This window comes from Stegodyphus dumicola, chromosome 1 (genome assembly GCF_044657685.1).
Source record: "Stegodyphus dumicola isolate Sdum_Otavi_A_Nest chromosome 1, ASM4465768v1".
Taxonomy (NCBI): domain Eukaryota; kingdom Metazoa; phylum Arthropoda; class Arachnida; order Araneae; family Eresidae; genus Stegodyphus; species Stegodyphus dumicola.
Window position 1 is genome coordinate 44,964,382 of NC_140768.1, and position 18,370 is coordinate 44,982,751.

General features: G+C 31.5%; 1 protein-coding gene and 1 long non-coding RNA gene across 3 annotated transcripts in view; one reads left to right on the forward strand and one right to left on the reverse strand.

Moving 5' to 3' along the window:
* LOC146999071 (uncharacterized) overlaps positions 1-18,370 on the reverse strand; it is a 501,133-nt gene that overhangs the window by 439,881 nt on the left and 42,882 nt on the right. The window lies entirely within an intron of this gene.
* Positions 1-18,370, forward strand: part of LOC118188260 (irregular chiasm C-roughest protein-like) — an 824,083-nt gene that overhangs the window by 188,205 nt on the left and 617,508 nt on the right. For both annotated transcript variants that reach the window (XM_085814197.1, XM_085814196.1), the window contains exon 2: positions 5,094-5,146. The gene's annotated coding sequence lies outside the window, so the exon portion shown is untranslated. The remainder of the gene's footprint in view (positions 1-5,093; positions 5,147-18,370) is intronic.

Here is an 18,370-nt window from a genome sequence, read left to right on the forward strand (position 1 = left end):
GAACGCTAGAACTGATTTATTTTTTAACTTTATAAGCCTAGTAATGGATCGATTTGGTGCAGCTGTGGTGCCTTTGTTTTTGCTAAGCCGCTTAGAAATGGAAAAAAAAGAGAGGATGGTTTTCTAATATTTTAAAAAGGATTTTCTGCCAAGCGATAAAGGTGTTACGCTACCACAGAAAGACTTGCGTAAAAAATACGCCTCCCTTAAGCGCAAATGTCGGAAATTTACGCTGAGTGCCATTTTGGTCGGAAAATAGTGTGGATTTAAGACTGGATTTTATGTTTTAAATGACACTATTTAAGAGCATTTTTTTATAGTCCCTACACTCAAAGCGATATAATTGCTTTTGTTTTAATTCTTTCATGAAGTCATTTTTCAGTGTTTTTTGCTTTTTATCCTTTTAGCCTAGAGAAGCATCTTCCTGACTAGGTTCTTTGGAATTCCAGTATTCTGTGAGCTATCACTTAGGCTTATGTGAGAATTTGTAATGAATGGACTTATTATATGTATGTTTACCGAGGAATTCCCTGATAGATGAAAATTATTTCACGGTTACCGTGAAGGTAAAGAGGTTGAGAAATACTAAACTAGGGAATAGAAGAAAATGTTGTTTGCGTTATATCTTTCGTAGAAAACAATATACCCGAGATCGTCTCGATCCTACTTGAATGTTGTTTGACGAATTCTTACACATATTAAGATGAATTCTGCATTCAGCTAGATGTGACACATCACTTTATAATAATGTAAACATGAGAAAGTAAAATGGTCAATTAATAATAATTTAAAGATGAGAAGTACATACGGTATGATTAAACGAAGCTAATTGCAGTAAAAAAATACTTTCTGAATTGAATTTCTTGGATCACACTGACAAAACACCGACCCTAAAGTTGTAAAAAACGGTTTTCCTTTGTCCTCAGACGTCGCATTTACAAGGCTATTTGCGTGCTCTGAAGATCTTTTTTTTTTTTTTTTTTTTTTTTTTTTTGTGTGTGTGTGTGTGTGTGTGTGTGTCCTCTTTGATGATTTCTTTCATCTCAATCCTTTACTTATATGTTTCTATCTTCCATCCTCTTTTCTCTTCTGTGTCATCCACCCCCCATTCTTCTTCGTAATTCGCCATTTTTGCAGGATGTTCATCCAAGCAGATATGTCAGGGAAGCCACCAGGAAATGGGATTGCGAGGGGTTCAGATAAAGCATGTCACGCGCCAGCATTCCGCGTGGGTTAGATCAGGACATCAGTTGAAGGGGAAGCCAGAAGCAGCCCTTTAGAACTCTAAACCATTTTATTCTGTTTTTCCTTTTTCTTCTTTCATCTTTTTTCATTTTCTTCGACGAAGGGTGGTAAATCTTCATACTGAATTTGTTGGATAAAATGCGACTGCTTCAGCTATTCTGGGAAATCAGAAGATCGGGGCACCGCAGCAGGCATGCTTATGATAAACGTATGGGGCTTGAGATGGTTCAGGAGTACTAACTACTCGACTGAAGTCGTCTCATTCAAGATTTAACTTTTTTTTCATAGAAATGTTTACATTTCTTAAGTTCGAAAGTGCAAGTTATTGAAAAGTACGATGCTTTTCCAGAGATTTTTGTTTAAAAATTGGTTTATTTTCTCAGCTTATCATTATTTTTTAAGTGAAAATCAATTTTTTTATGAATGTCATGGTACGCAAGTACTTTAACTTTTAAGCGTCCTTTGACTTGATTTTTATTTAAAGATATAATATCTCGATTTTCAAACCTTTTTCCAAAAACTTTTCAGTAGTAATTATACTGTAATAAACATGGTGCTCGAAAAGATAAGTACAGAATTTATTTCCTTAAACGTTGATATTAGAAATGTATTTCCAGCTATAAAATTTCTCAAAACATGAATTTTGTGATACTGGTTTCAACTTTGCGAATGTAAGAGTTCTTTAAACTCTAGAGTTTTATATTATCCTTAATTTCATATTATCCTAAACTTTTTATATTATTATACTAGCCGAAGGCTACGCAGCCAGATTTCGTTTGGCTTTTAAATGTACCGTTAAAATGCCTAAAGGAAACCAAACATTAAATTTCAAAACTGCACAGAATTTTACTCTGCAGAACAACTTTATCAAAAAAAAAAAAAAGACTCAGATTTCAGTAAAAATGAATTACATATAAAAGAAATTACAATGAAATAAGCAATATCCCTTAATACAAATATTAATTATCCTGATAAATAAATTAACCAACTTCCGATTGCCTGCTCTCAACAAACGTGCAGTATCCGAAAGAAACATTACATTTAAAAGCTGCACAGAATTATCCCCCTCATTTTTCCAAGTAGCAACAGTACTGATTTTCAACAGTCAGCAGTCCAGTATACAAAGCAAATGAATGAAAAACTGTTGCCGAAACAACATTTCCAAAAGAATGAGACTATTCAAAATGATGCAATTTCATCAAAAAAGACAAAATTAAAAAAAATTGATTCGAATTTTGAAAAATTCGCTTCGACGTACACTGGATCTTGTCTAGATGCACTTATGTACCAAATTTCGTAGCCCTGATTTATTAACGCGCAGCACGAACGAAAGACACACACAGACAGACTTTTTTTTATTATATGTAGAGGCTATATTTCTATATTTATTATTTATACATAGCATATTCTGTTCCCTAAAATATGCATTATGTTTTAATTAGGTGAGAATAAAAATCCTCCTTGCCTGTGCGTGTTAAATTCGTAAAGATAGTATTAATGAATATTTTCAAAGGCCAGCTACAAATTTAATAACATATATTCTTTAATGCAAGAGAGAACCATTAATCGCTAAAATAAGCAACAATTATTTTCCAGTTACTCTGTAAATTTGCTTTTTCGTAAGAAATGTGGAAGAGTGGTCTAAGGCAGTAAATTCGTTTCGTAATATATCTATGAATTTTGCAAATAAATTTGTGACTATTTTTCTGTCTCACTAAAATGTAATCAATATTTTTTAATTCAAATTTTTATTTCAAGGGAATTTTATAAAATATTTTTAGCATATATAGAGAGAAAATCGTAATTTTACACACAGTGTTGCTATTATTTTTACGATCACATCTTAATTTAAGAAACTCTAGACAAATATCAGTGCTCACTCAATATCAGTATTTAAGGAAATAAAGCTTATGGCCTTTTTTTTCAAATACTTTTATTTACTTGAAGAGTTACAAAACACATTTATCATGCACAGATTATTACAGTTAAGCAATTTTCTCGGTTTCATAGAATTCAGTTGAAATTAAAGTCATGAATTTGTTTCTGAATACATGATTTACACTAATATAAGTAATGTAAGAACATCAAATAAGTACTGCTAAGTAATAATATTAAAATTCAGCATGTTTTTAGCATAACACATATCGAAGTTTATTTCTACGTGGTATCTACTCAGTTTAATTTTAACTAAAATTCAAATTTGGATTCACGTTCAATATTATTAATAACTAAGCCCAATCTATAGATAAATCTTAAATTTTTGTTTTAGACTGATATTGGCTTGAAAAGGGTATTGCTGATGAAAAGAATATGATGTTGGCTAACGGAAAATATAACCGATATTAAAAAGGCTTAAAATTTAAAACTTACCAAATTAAAAATTATAATTAAAATTGATATACTTCTCTTTTGTATACAACCTAAGTATTTTTGTAGTTCACTTTTCATTCAAAAAAAGACTTTCTAATTTAAAATACATAAAATGTACATTGAATTTTGATTGCAATTTTAAAATGTAAGATTTAGAACAGCTATGGGCATAAAGACCAATCGGAAACCAGATATTACGTTTTTGACAACATTGCATAAAAATATTTTTCAGTCTGTATTGAAATCTCCACCTCTCCGCACTCTTGGATCGAAGTGAAATTGTTATTTTTCTCTTAAAAGATGCATAATGCCAAAATTTTATTCAAAGGAGCAAATTCTGTGATGCACTTACAAAACTGAATGTATATAATGAATGTATATAAAAGTAGTATGGGCTTTCACATAGGTATGCTTGTATAGACGCTAATTTATAATACATAAAATGTACATTGAATTTTGATTGCAATTTTAAAATGTAAGATTTAGAACAGCCATGGGCATAAAGACCAATCGGAAACCAGATATTACGTTTTCGACAACATTGCATAAAAATATTTTTCAGTCTGTATTGAAATCTCCACCTCTCCGCACTCTTGGATCGAAGTGAAATTGTTATTTTTCTCTTAAAAGATGCATAATGCCAAAATTTTATTCAAAGGAGCAAAATCTGTGATGCACTTACAAAACTCATCTGAATGAATGTATATAAAAGTAGTATGGGCTTTCACATAGGTATGCTTGTATAGACGCATACATATTGTAAACGATTTGTCAAGTCATGCAGGCTGAAAAGTGTTTAAAGTTTCTGAAACGTTATTATAGTACATGTAGTTGAACCGGGCCCTTAGGTATTGCTGCAGGCTCCCTTAACCTCTATACCGTCTGGCCGCGGCACATGCAAAAAATCTTAAATTTGTCTGCGTACTTTGTTTTATTTTACTCCGTTTGACTCCATCTGCTAAATGTTGTCAGAACAAACAATTCCAAGAAAAACTGAGGCATATCGAGTTCAATCAATTTTTGTGGTCGAAACACAAATTTCTCGACCTAAAATTCGGCAATGGCATCTCTCACTGGTGAATCTCCGACGACTTAACTTAATGCACCATGGTCCCAGACACTACCTTTAAGCATCACAAGTGTTTGATCGGTTCTCAATCGCGGAAGTATCACATATGTTACTTTCTTAATTGGGATGTTTGTAACATTTTTCTTTTGAATGCTGTTTTAAGTTTCATGCTTTGTTTTGCCCATATGATTCGATAGTTTATTTCTGGAGTCTTAAGAACACTTAACAATTGTTTCGGTGTAATTACGCCTTCATTTTACGCCATTTGGCTTATGAGGGAATTTTATTGTAGTTCTCCATTTTCTTAAAGTAGATGCAATCTAGATTAGAATAATGGTCTAGTTTTAAATATTTTTATATTAGAATTGATTTAATTAATTAACTAAAATATATATTTTATGTATTTTAGGTTAATCACTGTGACTTGCAGCTGCAGATGAAATTCTATTCTTCTTAAAACACGTAAGTAAATTTAAAAAAATAAATGCTTTTTTTTTCCGAATGCAAAATAAACATATGAATTTTGCGTATTTCTGTAATTTTATTTGGCTATTTTGAAGTAATTAAGTTTTTTAAACTAAAAATTTATATTAAGAAGTTAAAATTTTCTATAGCATTCGCTTTATTGTGACATGGTGTGTTAGAAATCGTAATCTAATGCTATGCTTATTTTATTCCTTATGTCGGAATTTGTAGATGGAAATTCTGAATTTGTTTCTACGTAATTTGCGTTATCATATGTGAATAATTCAAAAGTCTATAGTAGTCAAAGTAGCAAAGAAAAGTCAAATCCCCAGTACTGGGGTTGATAGTTTGATTAAAAATTCGTTTCTGGTACAGTAGTAAAAAGTATTCGTATTTGTTAATTTTAAATGCAATAAACAGCTGAAATGAAGAGATATACTCAAAACTTAAATGCAAGTGTTTGTTTCTTATACCTAAAGCATTTTGGTTTATATGTTTAAATGAAACTGTATTTATTCTGTATTTATTCCGAATTTTATTTATTATTCGTGAGATAAAGTGGCAACATCAGACACTGCCAGCAACTGATTTTAGCAAGCTAAATTATTATTCGTACGCAGTAATCGAACATAATTTACAAGCTGTCAGAAAAGCACTATGAAGAAGATGTTGTGAAAGGATGGTTTGAATTTCATTGTTCATAGTGTATTCATATCACATTATGTAAATGCGGATTTATTAACCTTCGTGGTACCAAGTAATGATGATGAAGCAAGATTTACGAATATAAGGTACTTTCTGCTTCCTTTCCGTATGCCTTCGTTTTCTAACTGGAAGCATACTCGACGGGCATTCGGGAAGTCCAGAATTCGAGTCCCGGCGAGTGGGGCCTGACCTAAAAAGGAAGTGGACACTAATTCGACACCGTCTTGGAGTTTGGGTCTCTTAATCCCCAGTCGCGTTTCAAAAGGGGGGGATATGTAAGATATTTTCTCCCTTTTTTCACATGCCTTCGTGGTGTAATTGGCTGTGCACTCGACGAGTATCCGAGAGGTCCAGGGTTCATGTTCCGGCAAGGACACTACACATTCTTCACGTCTCTTGCTTCAAAATAATAAAAATAAATAAATAAAACAAATCTAATCACTCAAAAGAGTTGACCCTGTGTTGATCACATATAACTTTCGCGGACGTTACTACTTGTCTTGAGTCTAGTGATTCCAAAAATATTCTTACTGAAAGTTTAAACGGAAAGCTGAGTTTTCAGATCTTAAGCAACTGATAGTAATAAATAGTTGAATTTTGATATCACATTTCTTTTAATCTGAAAGCTATTTATTTTAAAAATTTGACAGTCATACTTTGCATATAAAGTAATTTTTATTAGTATTTTAAAAATATGTTTCTAAAAAAGGTGTTTCACTATGCATCTAGTATGAAATCATTTAATTTAATTACTTATCTTATACAAGTAGATCTCAAACTTCTGGTCATAAATTAATTTTAAACATCTTTCTTTCCCAACGCCTTAATCGAAAAACGTTTATTTTAAAATTCCTGAGTCAGATTTTGAATATAAAGTAACTTTTATTTATTCTGTTAACTGATTTTTTTTTTTTTTTTTTTTTTTTTTTTTTTAATATTTCACTGAAATGGGTGTAAGATTTTGTTGTTTTTTTACACATTTACGTCTCTATTTTAGTGTCTACCGATTTGACAAATAATCCGATTTAAACGAATTTTATTGTAGTCCGGAGCGGTTCATTAACTAAAGTACTGTATCTTAAAGAGTACTTTTAAAAGATTTAAAATCAGCCCTGACTTTAAACCTGGACTTTTCTGTTGTAAAAGAAATCGTCTCTATTATTCTAAGCAAATTTGTTGCCTCTTAGTAAGAAAAATGTCGCCAAGTCGCCAAAATGATTTTTTTCATTATGGGTCAGAAAAGAATTTCTTGCTCTGTCGAGTTCTGATATGCTTAATATTCCGAAGAGGGGATAATGAAGAATTTAGCGAATCATTATCAATAGGATTAAGTCTTTCTCTCTCTCTCCAGCTTAGCAGAAGAAGCCTCTTTAATCATTTCAGATCACTTCCATCAGCCGTAAAGAACAAAGAAATTCTTCCCGCTTTTTTTCTTTCTCTCTTCACTCAAGAAAATCCTCTTCCGATATTTTAAGGGGACTTGGGCTGCTTCTCCGTGCGTCTCAAGATGAAGAGGGCTCAAAGTTTGGGACGCTGTGCCATAAATTCTTCCTCAAATGAGGAGGGAATCTGTGATGGGTTGGTTGGACCTCGGAGAACGTTTCTGGATTCAACAAGAAGCTCAGCTATCCCTTGTCCCCGGCCATCAAATCGCTGTGGATTAAGAGAATCAGTGGTTCAAGACCCTTTCCGGTGTGGTGAAGACTGAATAAACATATGTGCTGAGGGAGGAAAAAGCATTTAAAGGTAGTGCAATTTGCGATTATCGAGAAGCTTTGCACATTTCAATGCTGTGTTCTCCATAAAATAAAAGTATTAACAATACAAACTATATTATATTTTTTGCAGTTTCACGTTTTTCCCGTCAGGCTTAGGAGCGCTGTTGTTTAATTTTTTTTTCCTTTTCTTTTTAAGTATGAAAATAATTTTCTGTGCCAACTTAAACGTTTCATGTTTTATTTAGTTGAATAGTTTTATTTTGTTATATTCGAAATAAAAGTTAATTTTTAATTTTACTGAATTTTCAGATAACACAAGGCGATAGGGTTAAACAATTTCCGTTTTAAAAGGGAATTTGTATAAATAAGCAGAGGTTATAAAAAATAATAAATAACTCACTAAGCACAAAATGTCGTCTGTAAAAAAGAACATTAGTAGGTAGCTGAAGAAATATTTGTGTAAAGTTCTAAAAACATTAATTTTAATTATTACAGAAGTCGCAATATTATTTTTAATGGTTATTGTATATTATTTTATTATATACTATTATTATTTTAGCATAATATTTGCTATTATTATGCTAAAAGTTTAGAAATTAAATCATAATACATGAACTATAACTATCCTGTTAATTATCCAAAATCAAGGCAATTAGCAGGATGTGTGTGATATGTGTTGTTTTCAATCTAGTTTCACAAAATTCGATTAACAAACATGTGTTGTTTTCAGTCTAATTTCGCAAAATTCTATTAACGAAAATTGTTGTTTTCAATCTAATTTCACAAAATTCGATCAACAAAAATGTGTTGCTTTCAATCTAATCACACAAAATTCGATTAACAAAAATATGTTTTTTTTTCATCTAATTTCACAAAATTCGATTAACAAAAATGTGTTGTTTTCAATCTAATTTCACAAAATTCGGTCAACTAAAATTAAGATTCGAGTTATAAAACAGAGGATAGTTTTTTTTTAACTAAGAAAGAATGTAAATACCTTAGCGCTTTACATTCTTAAAGGAGACTTTTAAAGCTTCTTTAAATGCTACAGTTCTTAAAACATTGAGGGGATAAAGATTGTGTTCATATATATATATATATTTGAATTGCTTAAATTTGACTCGAAAATAGTTCCTTTATAATCGTTTCTAACACTTGAGCATAAAAGCATGAGAAATAAATTGTTATTTGTATGGTATTCATAAGTTAATGTATAATTTAAAGTTCACCACATTTCATTTCTTTAAATTTTATGTATTTAGGGTTTAGTTCAAATTATAAAAAAATATTACAATAAGTAGTAAATTTCATAATATCCATTGCTTGCTTTACGTTTCATGATATTAAATAATTATTAGTTATAATTTTTGCCTGTTTTTGATTAAGGTTAGTGAACAGTGGTAATTCTTCAAGCAGATTTTTTCTTTGAAAGCCCTATTTTGCAGAAAACAAAGCTACCAAGTAGCAGACGACTATTTATATCTTCAAAAACATATTTGCAATTAAAAAAAGAATTTCCAAGCAGGCAGACGAGGATTTTATAGCAAAGCAAAATCGTCTAAAAATGAATGAACAGCTTCTGTAAGTGCTACGTTTTATACTATTATAGTGTTGCGAGGACCCAACTTGTCAGCAACAGTGGTAGTGACTGCTATGAACTGTAAATTACACAAACTCGTAAGAAGGGTTTAAATCCCTTTTTATTCCACTTTAGAAATAATAGCTGCGTTCACTTGACGCTCACAAACTACGCCGACCCGGCGGTTCAACAAAACAGAAATGTGAAACTAAAAATAAATGACAGGATGAATAAATAACGAGATCACTACCTACGAGGCTCTAATATCGTAACTAACTTAACCGCGTTCTAAGATACAGCTGAGATTCAGCAAGCTTACTGATTAAGCAGTTGAAGATTCAACGAACTGCCGAAATAGGCACACAGGCCGAAACGCGCGGTTCTTAAATTTCTACCTAGCAACCTTCACGCTCGCGATTCGAGAAGCACACTCACAATCTCGTTTCCCTTCTATTTAAACTCAACTTACTTCTGCTAAAATTTGAATACTCTGCGCGTTCTACTACGATTTACATACTCTGGCATTTGCAATTCTAGGGGAAAGTAAAGGCTTGACAGGAAAGGTAGCTTAAACTTGAAATAAATGTTAGTTAAAATAAATATAAACCCTACATTATTAATAAATATGATTCTATTTACTGTTTTTAACATTTTCAATAAATATGATTCTATTTACTGTTTTTAACATTCTAATTTCACAAAATTCGATCAACAAAAATGTGTTGCTTTCAATCTAATCTCACAAAATTTGATTAACAAAAATATTTTCAACATTCTAACCCGAGAGAAAGTCTACATGTAACTAATTGATTTTAATATTGGTTATTTGAAAAGTACCAAAGATAAAAATATTTTACGTATTATTTTGACTCAAGATGATTAGCTTGCAAAATAAAAATATCTTAAATGTGGTTTCTTTTATTACATACATATAGCCAAATACATATGTGCAGCAATGAAGCACAAATGATAAAACCAGTGAGAGAAAACAGACTCGTTTTATATAGGATCTTAAGTGACAAGACCGCTAGCCAATCGGGAACTTACCCAGTCCTCAATTCCGATAATGTCATTGCCCCAAGGCTCATCAGATCCTAAAGGTGGGTGGGTTGGAAGATAAAGAATTGGTTAAGGTTGGCGTCTTGGACATTGCAATTTGGCCTTAAAAGGATATAGTGGATCAACTTATTATTTTGGCTGCCAATGTCTGTCCACATTCATCAAGGCATTCTCTTCCACGAATTATATTACCAGAATTGTTAGCTAACCGCATCTGATGCGCCAACAAATATTTGTCATAGAGGCGCTAAAAAATATGGTTGGTATTCCCTCAATAGTTTTCTGGATGAAAGCTCCCGTTCGAATCTTTTCCGGTGTTGCAAATTGGTGTGGTAATTAATTTACGTAGAAGGCAGAATAGTAAGTAAATAAAGTAGAAACGTAGAATCTCCTTATCTGAACTAACTGGAGATAAGCAATTTCGGACAGCATATTTTCTATGATCGGTTTAGTCTTCATAAAAAATAAAAATGGCTCCTTTTCGAACACGCCATTTTCAGAGTACTGTTGCATTTGAATACATTGAGAATAAAGTAAACTTTCAAATATCTATTTTAACTCTTTTAAAATTTATATACACGCACATATGCATATATAATTAAGATGCACGTATATTACCTTTGAACTCAGCAAATTGAGAATGCTTTGTTTCAAAATGATGGATGAATTGAAGATCTTATGCTACGTCAAACGACAGCAGCAGTGAGAGTTAGCTATTTGCTAGACTGCCTAGATATTAAGCATTTTACACTGGATGTAATGGTCATAGAATTATATGATAATAACAGTTTCAGTCAGGTTAATACGAATAATTAACACAGGTGATAGCATAACTTAACGATTGTACAAAATGACTGAGCTTTTGTTGAGCTGAGACTGAGCTTTTGCAATGTTGTAGAGTCATTAGAGTTTTTGATGCAGCAGACGTGAAAAATGTGCATTGCCCTCGTCGGAAGTCGAATTCTGGAGCTGTCGATTACTGGTCGAGTATGCTTCCAATTACACCACGAAGGTATGCGAACTTTATGTACTACATTTTTTAAAAGGGGATTATGAACGAGTGGATCAATTCGCCAAATCCTGGTGGTGACTGAAAGGTCCACCACCTTTTAGTTCGGGCGACATTGTAAAGTCATTACGCTTCTTTTGAAGAAGGAGACGGGAAAACGGGAAAATATGCAGTAACCTCACTGGGAGTCGAACACTGCTTGACTTGTTGAAAAAAGGTAAATAAATAAAATTGTCCTGCACAGGACAACAAGTATTCATTTCGGATATTATGCTAGATTCTTTAATAGTTTATTGAAAACTAACAGTGATTATAAATGATAAATATAATGGAAATTATACGACATTTTTTTTTTTTTTTAATTTTAAAAAAAGGTAACAAAACATTTCGTGACTCGCCAAAAATTATCAGCTGATTCGCTGCTGGGTCGCGATACAGGCTTTGCTTTAAGCCCTTGCATATACCATAAAACTTAGCTTCTGCCAGTCATTACTTTTATAACTTGGAATAGAATGCATCAAGAGAAAAGAGAACATTTCACGAGATGGATAAGTGTACCATCTGCTCTTTCACAATGCAAAAATCTCGTCTGCAAACAGTCTTTTTTTTTCGTTTTTTTTATTACATAGTATTTTTTTATTCCTTTTAACCTCTCTTTTACTCAGATAGCCCACTATACGGACATACTAAACGATTAAGTAAATCGAAGGGGGGGAAGAGAATATTATGGAACACTGAGTATTAGGTTGACGCTGACGTCATCAGACGTGGGCCTGTCGTCCACAGTCGATCAAGGGCGAGACAAATGGCATGTTAAAAGCACCCTCCTTTGCAGGGTCGTCTTTCCCACCCCATTTGGGACTGTCGTTTGGGCGCACAGTCCTTGGCAGTTATTGAATAGGGAGAAGATGAGGTAGGAGGAGGAGGAGGGAGGGAAAATCATGAAGAGGAAGATGGGAAGAGTGCGGAAAGATATGAAGATGGGAAAAATCATTTTCGATGTCATCCTTCGCTTAATTTTTCATTCACATAATTTTGAAGTTATATTTATTCCTACGTAAGATAAATTATTCTGTAGGATTATCAATAGCATTGTTTTAGATTTCATTATGTTAATTGGAAAGTGTGTACGCTAATCATCACAAAAAGTTAATAAAATAAAAATTCCAGTTAAGTGAAACTAGTCTGTATTCTTTAGCCTAAAGTTCGAAGATAAATTAATTTCACATTTAAGTGTCCATATTATTTTTTTAAAAATTAAATGCCATATTTTATAATTTTCTCTCAATTTGACATACATGATTGATATACATTAATACCTTCTAAGAATGCATGTTATTGTAATTTCACTGTTTTTAACATCGCTTTAGTTTCGTAATTTATTATTTCATTGATTCATTACTGTATTAACATTTGATTTTCTCAAAAAAAGAAAAAATGCTGTTGTTTGAGTACTTTTGTTTTTCAAAAGAATACGTAACTTCATCGTATGCAAAAAAAAAAACGAGTTCAAATATTCTAATTTTCAAAGAAGTTACAAGCATTTAAAATGTGTAAACAACGTAAACTTTGCCCTTTAAATTTTGGAGAAAACGTAAAAAAATTTATTTAAACAGTTATTTACTGATGTTATAATTTATATATTTTCCCAAACGAAGGGTTTATTTTTAAAAAAATGTTAGAAATGTCAGTATTGACAACTATTAATGATTGGTTATGTAAATGCTATACGCGCAGAACAGGAGGAACCAAACTCGCTTTCCCTACTCGTTGCAAAAAGGCGTGATCAACATCGCTTGTACCAAAGCAAAAAGAGAAGTTTACCTGCTTGGAAAAAACAGAAAAGCATATTGGAAAGCATTAAAAGATAATGTAAATGCAACAAATGAAGGTAAAACATAAGTTTCATTGGATATAATGCATAAATTGGTTTTCCTATAACTCCGAATCACGTACCAATTTGCGATATGTTTATTTTTCTCATATTTAATATTATGGGATTAAAATAGTTAAATGATACTAAAATGTAATCTAGTGTTTACATATTCATATTTAAAGTTAATTTTCTGTTTCTCATGACCATGTATTAAAGGTGAGTTTGAAGAAAAACTTTAAATTCGGTTTTCTCAAAACAAATTTTTTCGCAGTACGTATGTCTCGAAAATGCTCCATGCTTCTAATTTGTAGTTAAAAATGAATGATATTTGGAAGAAACTACCTTGTTATATATTACAGTAGATCTAAGTATGCATTTTGGGTATGACGTTATTAAGAAATTTAAACTTGTAATAATGCTTAAAAGGTGATATTTTTTCAAAACTGGGTTTGAGTTCACAAAAACCCTTTTTAAAAATTTCTGATCCATTATATTCAGTAACGGATACACAAAAACTTTTCTCAAGTCTTTATAACTAAGTTAAAGATAAAATTAGAAAAAATATAAAAAATTTTTGCCCAAGGAGCATTTTAAATCTTTAATTAAAATAATAAATTATTTGTTTAAAAATTTTTTTATTTAAAATAAATTGAAATTTTGCACATGTATTTTATAAACTGATGTTTATAATATGTATATGTACAAAATTTCTTGTTGAAAACACAAAAACATAAAAAACTAATTTTTAAAGTCCACCGTCCCCTAATATTGGTGTTTATGTTGCTGCAATAAATATTACGTGACTTTATTCCACCATTTTTATGACTTTTCTTGGCATGCCATTTCTTTCCATTCATTTGGCTTTTATTGTCTTGGAGAAGCAATTTTAATTCAGTTTATATATCTTTGTATAAAGCAGTTTCTGAGTTTTTCGAAGGACAGAATAAAATGTCAATGTATAAGCCGAGTCAGAAGACTCCGATCTTTTTCTAATGAAATAAGATAGCTGTCAACATATTCTTTGAGAATGTAGAATTAATGCCAGTGACTTGAAAGTGATTTTTGCAAATGAGAAATGTGAGCTCTTTTGTAAAGGACAATTTGAGTTTATTCCAAAAGAACTGTTTGAAAATATGGCAGAATCGCTGTTATAATTTAATATTTGTTGTTTTGCAAACTATGAGTTAATTTGACGGAATTTCCAGGCAATAATTTGTCATATGTACTTCTTTCTCAGTTTCTCCTTCTTCTTCTTTTATTATTTTTAATCGGAAGAAGGTTGAATTTGTTTCTCAATTTAAACAGGAGAATATCTTGGAAAAGTTAGTTAAGATTTTTGTTAGAAAAGACAATTTTTCAATTAACCATGATGATAAAACCTTAGTTTATTGTCATAACAAGGAGCCATTTAAGAAGTTTTAATATGCTTTTGGAAAGGATTACTGTAAAGCTGATAATTAACTGATAAGAAAGTTAACCTGAACATAATCTTATAAAAGAAAAATGTGCTAAGGAGAGGCCAAATTTTCACTTATTTATACAAAACACAAAACTGAAAAGAGGGAAAAGATACGTTTATTTCTGTCCAAGATAATAAATAAATAAAACAAGTAACTAAACAGAGATAGTAAAAATACCAGCTAATGAAATGTAATATAAAAGCTAATGATAGAAAATAATTTATAACAATAACAAATACATGTAAAGAAAAAATTAAGCTTAGCGCCTTAAAATGTGCAATAATAAGTTTATATAATAATAAGAAGCAAAACACTAAAAACAAATTAGGTATAAAAAGACAAAAAAAAAAAAAAAAAAAAAAAAAAATGAATGAGAGAAAATGATAGAAAATAATTTATAACAATAACAAATACATGTAAAGAATAAATTAAGCTTAGCGCCTTAAAATGTGCAATAATAAGTTTATATAATAATAAGAAGAAAAACACTAAAAACAAATTAGGTATAAAAAGACAAAAAGAAATCTGAAAGGGTTCAGATTTTAAATTATGTACAAAGAGGCGTTTTTTAACGTTTTGTGTGTTACGTTTATTTATTTATTGTCGTGCTCTTTGCATTTAAACCACAAAATTCAGTTCAATAGCAATGTCGCAAAATAATTTTAAAATGAGCATATTTTATGAATTTCCGATACACAGTTCCGTGCGCTGGAGATAAAAATGTCCCCCCCCCCGTCGACTGTTGCTATTGCTCGCTTTGAAATCGTTGAGTTTATTAATTAAAAACTCTTTAACGTTTTACAAATATGAAATAGATAATAAAACAAATTCCAAATTCCAAATTAGTGCTCCCAGATGCCCAAATTCGAGTGGAAACGTACGTTATTCAAAACTGGAGGGCTCTATGTACCGTTGTTTTATCACAATGCGAAAAACATACATACATTCATGCAGATTCTTCGTGATTTAATTTCTTTAACTATAGTACAGGGCGATAATATTTGGTGGCAACAATTTAAAAAGTGATTCGCCGTTTATAGTGAATCAACGCAAAATGCCAAAAGAGAATAATAGTCCTTCAGGGTAAATTGTCCCTTTGGTCTAAAAAAAAAAAACGAGGAAAGCCTTACAGTATTTGCTGCTCGTTCTTTTTACTTCCTTGCACGAAGTAAAAAGGAAGTATTGTAATCGCGAAAAGTTTCAGGCAGCATATTTCAACGAAAATATCCATTTTGACCGCTATCGAATGCAATTTAACGATGGTTTTGCGTGATATCTGTACGTAAGGACAGAATAAAATACTCTTTTCCTTCAAAAAAATTATAAAACTGCTTTAAAATTAATTCTGAAGAGAATTTTTCGTGGCGTCTGTACGAACGTACGTACGTATCTCGCATAACTCAAAAACGAGTAGCCTCAGAACGTTGAAATTTTGTATATAGGACTGCTATAACATGTAGATGTGCACCTCGTATTTTGGTTGCAATCGGCCGCACCAAACGTATATAAATATATTTATATATATATCCACTCTGTTACTCGGCTCAGTGATCTCAATTTCTTTACTCTTATATGTTTGTAAATTGTACATTTTTTGCTTTAAAAATCATTGAATTATGTTGTTCTTGTCTTCCGGTTAAGGTTTTTATGCCTTTAGTAAATCTCTATGCAATATTTTTAGAATTATCAACAATTTTAAAGTTGTTTAAGTGCCGCTAAGCCTAATACTTCTCTTGATGGCGGCCATTGATGTTTACATTTGAAACAGGAGACTAGTGGATTTGTTGCCAATCTAGAGAGACTTAGCTTCGTAACAACAAAGATAACGCATTCATTTATTATTGCCAATTAAATAATGCTTAGTTCTTTCTGGAATTTTTTCGAGGAAATAAGTGTTTAAGATTTACTTCGTAATTTTTAATATAGATATTTTGAGTTTTTATGTATTTTTGCCTTTTCGCGAAGTGAGAAGTGAATTAATTAAATGAGAAATACTCAATCGTCTGTGAAAAACTGTTTCTTTTTTGTTTTGTTTGCTTAATTTCATTTATACATCATTCTAGCTTTATTATAGTATTTGAATAGAACATGTGGCAACGATTAGATAATTCCATTCTTTAAATGATATAAATTTTGTGCATTATGAGTTATAATATGAACGAAATATATAAGTTAACTGTTATATAATTATTGGATTATATAACAGTTAACTTAGTTTCCTTTATATAATTATTATATAAGTTAACTGTTATATAATTATTAATACTGTTAAGTGAATCTAGCGCCAGAGTGTCGCTATGGTAAACAAATACTAGAGTGAATTTTAAAAAATGCATTTATTCTATTGTGGTATATGCGCTGTCGGCTAAGTAGATTTAATTTAATCCAATAAGTTTAAATGAAATGCAAGAAAAAATGCTTATAATTTAATATTCCGTACAAGGAAGTCATGTGGTGTACACATCAGATTTTTTTAATTATGAAACTGCACAGGTTTTTCAGGGCTAATTATTAAAAAAATAATCCACGTGTAGCAACCTGAATATTGTTAACGAAGTTCTTTTTTCTTTACTTCTCTTTTTTTTTTTTTTTTTTTTTTTTTTTTTTGGCTCTTTACTTTTTTTAAAATCTTGTTTCTTTTTTTTCCCGTCTCTCCCTTTCTCAACAGCACCAGAAGGGCAAATGGAATTCCTGGTATCACGTTCGTCAAGCTGAGAAGCCCACCCCTGAAACATTCGATGGGCACGATGACTTGAATTACTATTTAAAATCACTAAGCGTGTAGAAGTTTTCTCCATTCCGGATACTCCCCCTTTACCGTGCATTTTTCCCATCTCCTTGCATTCGGAGAATGTTCATCACGGCGTTCGAATCGTTTGCTATTAGCAAATGGGCACTTCAGAAGGGAAGCACCAAACAAAGCAACGCTGGGGCTCTTTTTGTGTCCGAAAAACCTTTCAATTTAGAAAATGATTCGCTATGCAGACGCACTTACGGTGATTAAAAGTAACCTTCGTCTTCTACTTTTCCCCCGACGAATAAAATTAAGCAAATTAATGTCCGCAGTGATGTGGTTTTAGGTTCATGCAAAGAGGAAGTTAATACTGTCGGCTGCTTTTTGAGGTCGTTTGCGAATGCAAATTACTGAAATCAAAAGCACACTCCTATTTAATTTTTTTGTTGTTGGCAGTCTTTCGTAATTCGGGAAATGCTCTTTGTTATAAGAGGAAGAAACGTTTGCGAGATAGATATGTATAATCGCATTAATCTTAATGACTTGTTTGAAGAGCTTTGGAAGTAGGCGTTTTAATAGAATTCAGTGAACAATGTATGCTTAAAAGTAGCAATGATTTTTATGAATCATATACAGTGTTTGTAGGGTTCTATGAAAATGTAATTTGCATTATATTAGTTATTTATAACTTTTCAGTTTTAATATCAGTCTCTGTGATGAGCAAATCTCTGAAATGAACAGTTCCTAATATTGTCTACGGTTTCGTTAATGTCTTTAAGAATTTGAATCGTTTCTCTTCTATCACATTTCTCTATCCCTTTCTTGGTGTAGAAAATGTAAAATATTACCGGAATAAGCTAAATTTAGTGATACAGCACATTGAAAACGTAGGACTTTTAAATTTAGCCATCCAGGCGTCAAGGTGGCCTTTGAATTCAAGTGCAAATTCAGAGTAAGGCATAGACATTTATGGTTATAATAACCATTGGGGTACTTTAAATCTGTCGTTTCGGCACTCCTCTTGAGAGGTTAGTGGCTGGGGAATATGGAAATAAAGCTTTCAGGCTCGATCACCTATAGG